Below are 15,027 nucleotides of genomic sequence, written 5' to 3'. Positions count from 1 at the left end.
AAGTGGGTCATTTCAAACAACAGTGGCCATGGCATCAGGGATGTCCCAGCCTATGTTTTCTAACGTGTTGTCCAGAGTGTTGTCTGCCCTGCTGAAAAACGTAAGGAGATACATCATATTCCCTCAGGTGGAGGATTTGCCTACAGTGAAAGGTGACTTCTATGCCCTTGGACATATCCCCAACGTCATAGGTGCCATTGATGGGACCCATGTAGCTCTGGTCCCCCCCGCAGGACTGAACAGGTGTACAGGAACAGGAAGAGTTATCATTCAATGAATGTCCAGATGGTCTGTTTGGCAGACCAGTACATCTCGCAGGTAAATGCTATGTTCCCTGGCTCAGTGCATGACGCCTACATCCTGCGGAATAGCAGCATCCCTGATATGATGGGTGAACTCCAGAGGCACCGTGTATGGCTATTGGGGGACTCTGGTTACCCCAACCTTTCCTGGCTATTGACCCCAGTGAGGAATCCCAGGACCAGGGCAGAGGAACGCTACAATGAGGCCCATGGGTGGACTAGGAGGGTTATCGAACGCACCTTCGGCCTCCTTAAGGCCAGGTTCCGGTGCCTCCATATGACAGGTGGGTCCCTATTCTACTCACCGAAGAAGGTGTGCAACATTATCATCGCCTGCTCCATGCTCCATAACTTGGCATTGCGACGCCAGGTGCCTTTTCTGCAGGAGGATGATCCAGATGACGGTGTTGTGGCAGCTGTGGAGTCTGTGGAGCCTGTGGACAGTGATGAGGATGAAGCTGAGGAAGACGAAAACGACAACAGGGAGTCAGTCATACAGCAATATTTCCAGTGACACACAGGTGAGAACATTTTCATTTTTACCATTACATTAACTTTCACACATCTACCTCTATCCTGTACCTACATTTCACTCACTATTTGTTAATTGAGTTGTACCCTTCCATTTCAGTTTCACAAGTGTGGTAACCTACGTGTCAACTGTTTGCATCCTTGAAGGGCTTGTGATGTGTGACATAGGTATGTTAGCCTTCCAATGGGTAACCCATTATGAAACTGTAATTTATAATACAGATTTACAAATCATAGACTGACTCCATTTGTTTTTAGTGTTTCAAGGGTGTTTATTTAAGTGCTCAAAAAATGAAGGGGGGTTGTAAACTGGTGATGGGTGATGGTGGAGGAATGTCCATGGCAGAGTCCAGTCTATTAGTCTCACAGGTACATTGCACATCTGGGCATTGGAAGTGGAGCTAAGTCAGTTTCGATTTGGACAGGGTAACAAAGTGGGACAATGAGGGGACAATCAGGGTGGTCTTATTTCCTGGCGGAGGTCTTGCCATCTTGCTCTGTCCTGTTCCTGGATCTCAGGGCCCGCTTGCGTGGTGGTTGTCCTTCTGCAGGGGATGGGGTGCTGGTGTGTTGGTCCTGTGGCGGGGCATCCTGTCCACTAGCGCCGGCGGAGGTGGTGGGCATTTCATCGTCCTGGCTAGTGTCAGGGGCCCCTTGGAGTGCCACGGTGTCCCTCAATGTCTTTTGAATGTCCGTCAGCACCCCTACGATGGTGCCCAGGGCGGAGCCGATGGTCCTGAGCTCCTCCCTGAACCCCAAATATTGTTCATCCTGCAGACGCAGGGTCTCCTGCAACTTGTCCAGGACCATCACCATCGTCTCCTGGGAGTGGTGGTATGCTCCCATGATGGAGGAGAGGGCCTCGTTGAGAGTTGGTTCCCTTGGCCTGTCCTCCCTCTGTCGCACAGCAGCCCTCCCAGTTCCCCTGTGTTCCTGTGCCTCCATCCCCTGGACCGTGTGCCCACTACCACTGCCCCCAGGTCCCTGTTGTTGTTGGAGTGGTGGGTTCGCCTGGGTGCCCTGTAGTGGTGGACACACCGCTGATTGACCTGTCCTGGGTAGGGAGGTTTGGGCCCGCTGGGTGGGTGCTGTGCTGATGTTACGAGGGTGTAAGCTCGGTGTTGGGCTGTGGCTGGACAAGGGGAACCGACTGTCCTGAGGCCCACGATGGTCCGGCCTGGTCATCAAGATCCAGTGGGGCAGAGCTGCTGTCGTCACTGTGGGCCTCTTCTGGGGGTGGAGTGGTGTTGTCTGGACCCTCTGGTGTGGTGACGTTCCTTCGGGTTCCTGCGGGGGTATAAGTACATGATTATTGCATGTGTGTGTTTCATGGAGTGCAATGGTTGGGTGTTCGTGAACCCCAGTGCAGGCATTCCTGTGTGGGGGCTTGTGTGCTGATGGTTGGAGGGTGTTGTGGGTCTGTGCAGTGGGCATGCTTTGGTGATGGGTGTCCATGCTTAGTTATGTCATGCAGGTCTTGGGGTTGTGATGGGTGGTTGGTGTCATGGGTAGATAGGTGAGGATTTGGGGTGATAGGGTAGGGTGTGATGGTGGGGGTGTGTGATATCATGCAGGTAGGGTGGGGGGTATGATGGTTAAGATTAGACTTACCAGTGTCCGTTCCTCCAACGACTCCTCCGAGGCCCTCAGGATGCAAGATGGACAAGACTTGTTCCTCCCATGTTGTTAGTTGTGGGGGAGGAGGTGGGGGTCCGCCGCCAGTCCGCTGTACCGCAATGTGGTGCCTGGATACCGTGGAACGCACCTTCCCCCGTAGGTCGTTCCACCTCTTCCTGATGTCCTCCCTATTTCTTGGGTGCTGTCCCACAGCTTTGGCCCTGTCCATTATTCTTTGCCTTAGCTCCATCTTCCTGGCTATGGATGTGTGCTGTACCTGTGAGCCAAATAACTGTGGCTATACCCGGATGATTTCCTCCACCATGACCCTGAGCTCCTCCTCGGAGAAGCGGGGGTGTCTTTGGCGTGACATGGGGTGGTGTAGGTGATGTGTGGGGTGGTGTATGTGTTGATGAGTGTGGTGAGTGTAGTGGTATGTGGTGTTTTGTGCTTGGATGTTGCGTGGATGATGGTGTTGTGTGCCTCTGTGTGATGGGGTTTTTTGTTCTGTGCTGTCTCTCTGGCCTTCTCTCTGAAGTTTTGGTAGTAGGGGTTTGTGGGTGATGAGGGTGTGTGTTTTATATAGTATTAGGTGTGTGGGAGTGGTGTGTGTATGTGTGTCAGGTGTGTGTATTTCAAATTGTCCAATGTGGCGGTGTTTTGGAAATGTGTGTGTGTTTTGAGCACAGCGATGTGTACCGCCAATGGAATACTGCGGTTGAAAGACCGCTGCATGGATTCGTGGGTCGTAATGGCATGGGCGTGTTTCTGTTGGCGTGGAGGTGGAGGATGTGTTTCCGCCAGTTTCTCGCTGACCTTTGGTGTGGCGGTATTGTGTGGGTGTCTGAATTTCGCCGGATTCCGTGATGTGTGTCATAATAGCTGTGGCGGTCTACCGCGGCCGCGGCGGTGTATTGGCGGTCTTCTGCACGGCAGTAAGCGCCTTATACCGCCAATGTTGTAATGACCCCCTTTGTCTCTTTGCACCATGACTGAGCTTTACAAAGGTGCAGGGCAGGAAAGTGGGCCCAATTACATTGAATACAGTTCCCCCAGGGCAGCTACACACTCATGCTGCCCTGGGGGTGGCTCAGTCAAGTGAAAAAAAGGCGCTGTCTTAAAGCAGCTGCTCTGTGTAGCACAGGGCAGATGTCAACCTGCGTGCATATTTGAGGGAGATTAGAGATACCCTTGCAGGCAGGTGCAGTGAGTGACTACCCCAACCCACAAAGGTATGTCTGTGGTGTCTGTAGGACCACCTTTCTCCCCAACGCATATAATATGTGGCATGGCTGCAGTGGCAAAGTAATTCCATCATTAGCATGGGCTTTGCCCCCATGCTAATGAGTGGACACCCGGTGGTGTTAGTTTGGGCGCTATTTGTACACCAGCCCTATCTGTATTACAGAAAGGGCAGCACAAGTGTCTCCTACCTTTTAAGTACAACAGAAGTGCCTTAGGGGTGCACAGAGCAGGTACGCATTCACATTGCGTACCTGGGGCACTTTATAGAATACGGCCAACAAAGTTTATTCACTGCATGCTGCTGGGTAGTGTCTTTTTACCTGTGATAGTCCTAGATGTACCATTAGAGCAGGGTATGTGCATGTTAAAATAACATTACCTGCTGAGATAGTGGCAGTCACTCCATGTCATATATCTCAACAGGTACCTGTTGAGTTGAGAGGAGACAGTGACATGCCATCATAAGGGTTCATTAGACCTGCATGTGTGATGCTTTCTGCACTACACACAATACAAAATGGCTTACCATTTTGAATGTGACCAGTAGGCATTAGTCTGATTAATAAGGAAGACCGTTACTGATCACACTGGACTGCCATGTTTCACAGGTCCATTCATGATGTGCTGATCCAGGCCAGATGATCATGATGAATTCTAGGTCTTGTAATCTTTGTCATTACATAGTAAAACATAAATACAATTCCCAGATTCTACCATAGTTACCCATAGGCCTGGAGTGGCACATCCCATGAGCAGCTGCCAAACATGGTAGCTATGAGCATGGACTATCCATGTCTCTACACTGGTCCACTTGTCCCATGGTGTACATGTGACAGACATATGTCTACATCGACACATGATTTGCCACACACATACAAGGGGCCTGGTTCACAAAGGGGCTCTGCCCTAATGACAGAGGCCACGCAGTTGTGGGGAAGTCTCTGCAGAATCTCAACACTGACATCTCGTAGTACCAATTTCCCCTTGGGTGCAGGAATTAACCCTCTGATGTGGCACCTTCACCCTGAGTGCAGAAGCCCTTTGTGAATCAGACCTTTCTTGAGAAACTGTCCAGGGACTTCTCACACATGCAGACCTTAAACCCACAAGGACAATGATGCCCTAAGAGATGTTGTCCACTCTAATCCCTGACATGTGCACATAACATATTGCATGGCCAATTACTTTACTCTTGGCAGTGGCTGTTGTTTACAGACATCATGTATGACGTACAAAGTAGTCTCAGGCTGGAATATGTGGACAGAGTGTCAAAAGTCCAACCATCACCATTGACAACAGATTGCAAACCACATGAACACCATGACTCAACATGTTGTTCAGGTGAAAAAAGTGTCAACCAGCTGGTCATGCACTTGCATACCCTACCTTCTGTATTGTACAAAGGCCTGGTTGCCCAAATTCAGACCTAGATGAGGGTCCAGAGGTATGTGTAAGCCATGATTTAATGCTACTATAATCTTACACACAACTTGAGGGGAGTACAGAAACACCCACACTCCCCCACCCCCACCACAGACGGTCATGACATCTGAATCTTGACTTCAGGAGAATAAAACTGCACTCAATGATGGCTCGTTTACGTCTGGGTGCCCTATTGTACCTCTGTTGTGGTACAGTGGTTGCACATCTGTATGGTGTGATGAGATGAGGGGAGAATGCATAGGCAGCATCACATGAGGAGGGAAATGGAGTAATATTTGTAAATGTCCCTCGTGCATTTGTATAGTACGTGATGTATGAAATGGTCCATGCTGTGTCTGTTTGTGGGGATGTATGAGGTATGAGAATTAGTGTTGTATAATGATTGTGCATATTAAAACACAATTATACATATCATACTTGTTTGGTGCTTGGTACTTACCCAGTAGTCACATGTTGCCAAAGTCTCCCGCTGCCATTCGCCAGGCAAGAGGTGACCTGCGGAATACATAGCTGCCTTGGGTACTGCCTGGGAACACTGCATGCACATCAATAAAGCTACCACTGGCATCACAGACACCTTGCACATTGATGGGGTACCAGCAGTGTCTGTTGCAAATGATTTGTGCATTGTGGTGTGGTGGCTGAAGAGCCACATGAGTGCAATCAATTGCACCCAGTACACTTGGGACGCGGAACATGAGGTAGAAATCCCTAGCTAACCTTTGCATTCTAGCCAGTGTATGGGGCATTTGTATGTGGAGATGGGCTCTCCTATTGGTGCAGCTCAGTACTTGATGCAGGCATCAGGACTGGGTTGCCTGGGAGATGGCCACAAGGTCATGGGAGACCCTCTAGAATGACCCCATAGCAAAAAAATGGAGGGCTGCTATGATCTTGACATAGGCTGGGATGGCGTGGGAGCAGCAGGTCACAGAGTTCAGATCATGCTCCCACTCACAAACCATCTCCATGATGATATCAGTGGGAAAACAGCATCTGGCCATGACATTTTTGCTGGACATCCCAAAGAGGTTTATCCTTTCTCTGAAGAGCCTCTCTGCTCTCCTCCTCCTTCTCCTCAAATCATCCTGTCGCTTAGTAAGGGCCAAACCAACAAACACATTCAGTGACATGTTGAAAGGTCTTATAGGATGTGAAGCAAGGCTGGGATTGGGTGTGGGCGAAAGAGTTTCAGCTATAGCTGGGTGAGGGGATGGTAGGCACTGACACAGGTGTTTCAGTATGAAGGATTATCTCCTCCGGCCAAGGTCAGATGATCCGCCCCGAGTGAAAATCATCTGCCCTGAGCTCGGACGTAAAGATAATACTCGTAACTTACCTTTGTGAATACTAAAACATTGTAAATTTAGACTTTTTGTCTAAACTTAGACCAAAAGTCTACATTTACCTTTGTGAGTCAGGCATATCAGGTTTACTTTTCATGAATACATTGTTGATAAAACAATAAACAATGGAGATGGCAAGTTGATTTAAGCAATCCTGTGGCTGCACCTCTTTACCACATAAATATTGATTTACAACATCTTTCGCACAGTTTTTGGTCACTCACTTTACTTAATTTACATACTGTATTAAAAATGTGGTTTTTACTCACATGGCTAAAAATAATACTGCTAGGGAATGTGCTGCATACATTTGCTCTTTTGCCACATAATTTGGATAACCTTGCCACAAAATCCTAGTGGTCCTCACAATTGTAAAGATCTGCAAAGTGGTTTGGGGGCTGTTGAAATTCATAAGCGAGGGGGAGGCATATGTTTTTTTTGACTGATAGAACTGAGCTGCACTGTACTTAGACTTACCTCATGTACTTTCTCTTTTAAGCCCTCGACTGCTCGCCCATTTGTATCCAGAGAACCACAGTTGGTTAAGGGATGCCCAAACCATTTGTGGGCTGAGTACCTTGAGAGTTGATAACTAGGGATCCTGCATTCTCTTTCATTTAGGAAGCTCAGCAGCCCCTGAAGTCATCTGCTTCAGGGAGCCCAGCCAGAAACTATACCCCAGCAGTGGCTTGAAGCTTGTAGTCTATGAGTTAACAAGAAAGGTACAGAGCATTCATCTTTTTTAAAACAGACAGCCCTGTGTCTTACTTAGCAGACGTAAACATTTTCCTCAATTTTCCATTCTCATTCCATGTGTATGACCCTTATAGACAATATTGTCTGGCTTCTTCCACTCCTCTTGCCTTCACCCCTCTTGTTTTGCTGGATTTGTTCTTGTTGGCCTTACAACTCTGTACTGCTAACCAGTGTGAAAATGCTTGAGCTCTCTCCTTTAAACATAGTACAATTGTGACCAATTTGACTATAATTATAAGTCCCTACTAAAGTGGTCCTATATGTACCCAGTGCCTGAACATAAATGCTAGAAGTGGACCTGCTGCACCTATTGTGCCACCCACTTAACTAGCCTTTTTAAACATGTCTCAGGCCTGCCATTGCAGCCTGTGTGCATTTATAACTGCCAATTCGCCTTGGCAAAATAACCCTTTTGCCCAGCCCAAAACTCTTTTTATTAAATGTAAGTCACCCCTAAGGTAGGATTAAACAGCCCATAGGGCAGGGCGCATTGCATTTAAAATGTTGGACATGTACTTTTAAGTTTACATGTTCTGGTAGTGAAAAACTCACAAATTATTTTTTTCACTTTTGTGAGGACTGCCTCTCCAATGGGATAACATTAGGTTGTGTTATTACATTTAGTAAGTTATAACTTCATGTTTAGTGTCTAATGAATTGTTATTTAAAATAGGTTTTAATGGAAAAGTTGAAATTTAAGTCACAATTATGAAAATGCCACTTTTGAAAAAGTTGACATTTTCTTCTCTCAACCATTTGGTGCCTGCATGACTGTTTCCTGGGTCACTTAACTAGGTGTACTTAGCAGTGGCTTTTGTGTATTCCTGCTGGACAGCCACACCATGGAAGGGCTGGCTCTTGGGAGCAGGCCAGGGAGGCAGGAAATGTCCAACACTTCTGTTGGGGGAAATTCCAGAACTTTAAAGCTGGCACCAGGTGGTTGGAGGGCATGTCTTAGAACTGAGCCAAGATGGTTTTTTTAACATGGCTCTGTCGGGTGCAGCAAACATCCTTCAATATCCAACGCTCAGATGCCCACAATCCACTGCATCAGTCCATGGACTTCCTGCCAACAGTTTTGCACTCAGCGAGTGTGGCTGTCTCCCGCCACAGGGCCTGGCAGGTGAGAGCCAGAGAAAGCCCTCCCAGGTTGGCCTCTGCTGCCCGTGATTTGCAGCTCCTGATGTGTGTGGCTGCCTATGCCCTCGCGTGTGAGAGTGGCAAGCCACACTCACCTTGGCGGGGACTTCTGAGATTGGACTCTGGAGTCTTGGGCAGTGGTGCACCAGCCTAGAATGCAGGCTGTACTTATCAGCACACACGTGCCGCTGGGGCCTAGTCGCGGCCTGAGCATCCTGTATTCTCCTCCTCAGTATAAGGCGTGTCACACAGCTATCAGGCGAACTGAAGGCCCGCTGCAATTATCGCTGACACACGGAGGTGCCCTGATTGATTTCATCCCCCTTATCCAGCCCAGTAAATGTGGTGTTTTTTTAACTGTATGCTTCCCAACTGGCATAAGCTCACTCCCTCGTGGCTGTTTTTACGGCTGCTGCCTCTGCACTTGCCCTACGAAGTGCTGAGCTCTTGCTGATCTATTCCCCCCACTTGCGCAATGTCACCTGGAGAGCAGTTAGGTGGGCTCATACCAATACCTGCAAGGAGTGGACCACTTGCAATACATTGTGCTTCTCCTGGAAGGGGAAGCATTGGATTTTTACTGAGTCTGCTGCTGCACTTGCTTTTCTGAAGAAACACCCGCTGTCACGAAGAGCAACCTTGTCTCTTAATTACACCGAGGATGGATCACTTCTTGATGAGGCGAAATGAAGGACCTCCCATGCTCAGTGGTGGCCGGCAGCTTTAGGAGGGAGGGGGCGGGTAGGGCACACACACACACACACTTATTCTTTCACAGACAGACACGCACGCACGCACATCCATTAACAACACTCATACCATTCAAACATGCACGACCGCACCAAACATTCATTTTAAAACATCATACACACTCATTCTTTCACACATGCACGCACGCACCTCCATTAACAACATTCATACCATTCAAACATGAATGCACGCACCAAACATTCAATTTGAAACATCACACACACACTTACCTTCGGCCTCCAGGTCCCAGGAGGGTTGGGACTGCTGCCTTATGTCAGCCAATGAGGGAAGGCAGCAGTCCCAGCCTTGTCACAGAGTGGGATGGGGTCAGTGAGACTTATGACCCCACCCCACTCTGTGACGAAGTGTCACTGATTGACACTCGCCCTGGGCAATTCAGGGCTTAAACTGAAGTGCCCAGGGAGAGTGTCAATTGGTGACGCTTTCCTCTTCACCCAGTGGAGGGCCTCGAGGCACCTTTGCTGGGTAGAGGAGGTTACGCCCATAGGAGCTGTGATCTCCTCAGCCCAGCAAAGTTCAGCTCAGGCAGCCAGGAGTCTGCGCAAATCGTGCATGTCTGCTCCTGGCTGCCTGACCTGAACATGAAGAGTGTCTGTCAGGCTGACCTTTGTTCAGCCTGACAGACACTCTTCATGGGGGGCAAAAGGTGGGGGGGCGTGGCCCCTCCACCCTAAAGGACGGGCCACCACTGCCCATGCTGCATGTTCCTACTCTATGCTAAATGTACTATGATGCCACTGTTTGATTTTGGGTCTCCTGATGCTCGATTTGCTATGGTATTATTGGATTGCTACTGTTGACTGAATCTCTGCATTGCTTCGTCCTGATTGATCTGTGTCTGTGCCAGCAAATAATAATTATCACTTTCTACTATTGTGTGTTTGCTTGGTTGTTTTTAGGTCGAGCATTCAAGACATCTTGTATACACTTTAGTATATACTTCTATACTTCTTTGTGGGGTCTCTGCTTTTTCACTGGTTTGTTTCAGTGTCCTTTAAAAGTCCTTGCTTGCTAGTGGTCAATCCTTGCCCTTTGTCCCACCTTTTTCACAGTTGTACACTCCCCTGGAGCATGGCCCTAGTACTTGTACCCTTCCACTTGTGCCTATGTAGCATGTGCTTAGGGATTACTTTTTTCTTAGGCTAATAGCATTTGACCAGAGTCCTGGATGTTTCAGTGGCTCCAGTCTGTTTCTGTTAACAGGGCTCTGGTCTATTACTTATTAGGGTCGAGCCTGCAAAGTATGCGCTTGTGCGTGTTATGTCAGTGTCTTTCATTGGTTTGTGGGCTTGCCTTTTAAAATCTGCTTGCTTTCATTAGTGGAAGGCATGCATACGTCATGTCTTTTCTGGTGGTTAGCCCTCCTCGAGCGCAGTGACGAAGTACTGAAAACATACGAGGCTCGTTGTTTTCCGTCCAGTTTGTGGACTACTTTTTATCTTTTTTCGCAGCACGATCTCGTTTTATTAAGTTTCTAAAATTTCTAAAAGTTTCAAATACGTTCGAGGTTTTCTCATGCGCATTTTGTTATTGCCATCTAGTGGTCAAATTTAGCAACAAGTGCTTTCATTCCCAATTAATTTCTCTTTGTTTTTTGTGGAGCATCAAACTGCTTGTACTAGTTGGATAATATTTATATTGATTGATTTGAATGGGTCAAGGTGATTTTGCGGCATTCTTGTATATGTTCATCATAGTTGCGCAAGAACCAATATATTATGCACTCACCGGGCCTGTTTATTTGTTCATTCGTTTGTCAGTGCAAATGCCTCTGTGTATGCGTTTTTTAATGGCCTGGTTACTTGTGCACATTTGCTAGGTTCTGTGCAATGTAAAACAAAAAAATGCCCATTTTAGTTAAGCAATGACGTGATCTTTTTTGAGGTTCCATAGGAATCAGAGATGATTTCAAATTATCGCCTGGAACAAAGTAACATGGTATTTGATACTACCATATCATAAATGGCATGGATGGCACAATGACCCGTCCTTAGATTTTCTTTTACAAAACAAAGTTTTTAAAGTTCAGAGATCATTGTTTTCAGATGTCTTAGTTAAAATGGATGCTCTGAAGACAATCTGAACTACAATTCCCAGAATGCAACGCGTTGCAAAGTCAAAATCTATGACTGGAGCAGTGAATCCTTGGTGACATGGAGTCATTTGGAATCCTTAGCTACCATTCCAGAAAAAGGGTCGTATTGGGATGGCCAATCATTCCTACCGAAGCCACAGCCAATTAATTGTAAGCTCTAGGAGTTAGCGCATAATCAGGACATATACACTAGTATGTTATAGGTTTTTGTTATACACCAACCTAGGACAGCATATCAATAGCATATGCTACCAATGGTAGCAATGAACATAAATTTCCAGCGCAAGCTAGCCCCGATTGCTATTACCTAGAAATCTCCTGTTAATAGAGGTAAGACACAGACAGGGCCTAGCTATCCATATCCATGGCTCAGTAGGGAAAGGTTAGCAATGGGGCCCAGGTCCATAGGTGCCCCAATGAAACAAAAGTATAGCTATTTTTGGCAACAAACAATAGGACGGAGCGCCTGTAGTAGTACCCAAGAACCTTAGATATGCCCTGGGCTACAAAAGCTGCAAGCAAAGTTCTGTTTCCTTTTGTGTGTTTGCTTTGTGCCCATGGCGGCAGTTGGCTGCTTATGTGAAACTGTTTTACTTTTTAATTTATGTGGCAAGAAAAGTCTGGTTAGGAGTTTACAACGCTAATAGCCGAGTAAACGTGAGACCCATTGCATTGCAAATGCTTGTTTTGATCTGCTGTCATGTGTGACTTTGTTTATTCCATTCCTTAATCTCCCTTGCTATTTTCTGTTCTTGCATTGCAAATGCTTGTTTCTTTTGTCTGTCACAGCGAGCTCAGGGCGGCGCTTTGAACCGGCCTCTGATGGCAACTGTTTTACCTTTTATTTTCAATTTGTGTGGTAAGAAAACGCTAAAAGCTCTCACTCCAGCTAACCCTAGACCCATTGCAGTTCAAATGCTTGTTTTAGATTGCCCCTGCTGTGTGTCAGAACAGCGGCCACTTCGCACACACCCTACTCCATGTTAAACGCTTTTGATTGATCACAAGGTGATTCACAACGGTATTTTTTTGGCACTTTTATGGAGCGACATAAAGGTGTTAAATCGCAGTATGTGATTACTCTTTACATTAACCAAGGACACTTATTTTTGGATGCAAGGGGGAATTAAGTATTTACAGGATGTGGGGCGGGCGCCAAGATTCGAGCCGTGTTCTCCGGCTTCGAAATCAGCAGTTTTTGTCTAGGCCTTAGTAGCAAGCCTGCTACAAATTCGTCAGTTTTCAACTCTGTTTGGCACTGACTTTTTTGTGTTATAATATGTCCCTGCTGCTTCCCACAGTAGCTGTTTCCAGTGGATTGAAGCTGGCAGTGTTGCGGCACTATAAAGGCACTGTGGGCCATATTTATACTCCGGTTGCGCCGAATGTGCGTCAAAAATTTTGACGCACATTCAGCGCAAACGATGCCCCATATTTATACCCTGACGCCCGATGCGGCGCACAAGGGGAATGGCGCTATGTGCGTGAGTTTTTGGAAGCGGCACCCCGCCCTGCGTTAATGACATGCAGGGTAGGCGTTCCCGTCCAAAAACCCACGTATACAGCGGTGCGTCGTATTTATGCTTCCGGGCAAAAATGACTCCCGGGCCGTAGGAGGCGCAAAAAAGTGACGCAAAGCACGAATAGCGTGAAATTTTAACGCCTGGGTCAGGGCAGGCGTTAAAATGGGGCAAACACACCTGTACTTAAGCAGAACACACAGAACAAACAACAGAGCAGCAGAGCAGCAACAGGGAGCTATGGAGGTGCTTTTTCTTCAACGTGCACGTAGACGCAGAGCCCTGCAGCAACAACAGCAGCTACAACAACAACAGCAGGGACCCCAAAGACAGCGCAGAAGGCAGGACAGGATATTCCGCCCAAGAACAACCCTGCATGGCCTCAGGGAACGGGACATCATCCAGAGGTACCGGTTGAACTGGCAGGCCATTCAGCAGCTGCTGGCAAATATCGAACAACAGTTGGCCCCCACTTTAGTGACACCCCGCACTATCCCAACTGAAACAAAGCTGCTTGCCGTACTACACCTGCTGGCAAGTGGCTCCTTTCAGACAACTGGTGCCCTGGTTGGTGGAATATCCCAACCATCATTCTCTGCATTCCTGCCTAAAGTCCTGGATGCCATCATTCGCCTGACACCCCGCCACATCTGCTTCCCTAACACACTGCAGAAGCAGCAGGAAATTAAACAGGGGTTCTACGCCATCAGTGGCTTCCCGCACGTCCTTGGTGCAATCGACTGCACACACGTACGCCTTGTGCCACCTGCTGATTCAGAACACCTCTACCGCAACAGGAAGCACACACATTCAATCAACGTCCAGGCCAGAGTCGATCAACAAGGACTGATCACCAACATCGTGGCCAAATATCCTGGGAGTGTACATGACGCATTCATCTTCCGTCACTCCACCATCAACCAACACTTCCAGGATGGACGCTATGGCAATGGACTACTTGTTGGTAAGGACAAAAAACAAACCCATACACACACCGCACACAAACCCTCTAGGACAAACAACACATATACCACAATAGCAACACCTAGCCAGGAACACACTGAGGTACTCACATCACTAGCCATGTGTCAGAAGTCAACATTTAACCTGTCACACATTGGAATTTAATCCACAGCCTAATGTGAAGACATCAATGAGTGTGGTTGGCCAAATGTCACTTTACAGATTGGAAGTCTCAAAATAACCTGTACACTAATACAATGCATAAGTCAAAAGGTATGGGATGGCCTGGGCTCATACACATGAAGGTGTCAAATACACTTTCACGTTTTAACTCGGCATGGAACTAACATCACACCCCCAGTGAGGACACACAGACAACTGTATCACTAGTCACAATGCTATGGAGGGAACACTCTACTGCAACAACAAAAACAGTCCTTCTGACAAACGGTTAGCCAACAAACACTTGCTCAGCCAAGGGAAAATATATCAAAGCAAACTTTTCAACAACAACCATAGGTTGGAACATTAGTACACAAAAGAGTCACAGACAACACAAGACAACTACAGCCATCAAAGATCCGTACAACACTGCCTCCTACATCTAATTCAATCCATTCTCTTTCTCTTTCAGCTGATCAGGGGTATGGCATCCAGCCTTGGGTGATGACACCATTCGGGAACCCAATCACTGCTGCAGAGCGGGCATACAATGACGCCCACAAGAGGACCCGCAGCATTGTGGAGAGGACCTTTGGGATCCTAAAGTCTAGGTTCCGCTGCCTTGACATCACTGGCGGGAGCCTACTCTATTCCCCAGAGATGGTGTGCAAAATCATCCTCACTTGTGCCATATTGCACAATATATGTGTCCAGAGGAACATTCCCCTCCTTGAACTGGACCCAGGCATGCCTGAGGATGACGAAGAGGAGGATGCTGGGCCGCAACAGGAGGGGGGACAACCCAACACGGCAGCAGGACAGCGTAGGCGCCAGCAGCTTGTAAATAATTTTTTTGCTTAATGTATAATAATCACCTGTATTACACTATTGTAAATAAACACAGATATCAAACACCATATCATGCTTTGGTCCATGCATTACTGAGCACCTTTACTTATAAAATGCTGACGAAGAATGTGGTCTCCTTGACCAACAATGCCATAACAATCATCACAACAAAAAAGAACATTTCAATTGTATGCACAGAGGGTAGGATGTGACATGATACATTGCCATACACAGAGGCCCACATGAGTACAAATGTGGCAAATCCACATGCTACATCAAAACACCTG

This window comes from Pleurodeles waltl, chromosome 6 (assembly GCF_031143425.1).
Source record: "Pleurodeles waltl isolate 20211129_DDA chromosome 6, aPleWal1.hap1.20221129, whole genome shotgun sequence".
Classification (NCBI taxonomy): Eukaryota; Metazoa; Chordata; class Amphibia; order Caudata; family Salamandridae; genus Pleurodeles; species Pleurodeles waltl.
This window is presented reverse-complemented; position numbering follows the sequence as displayed.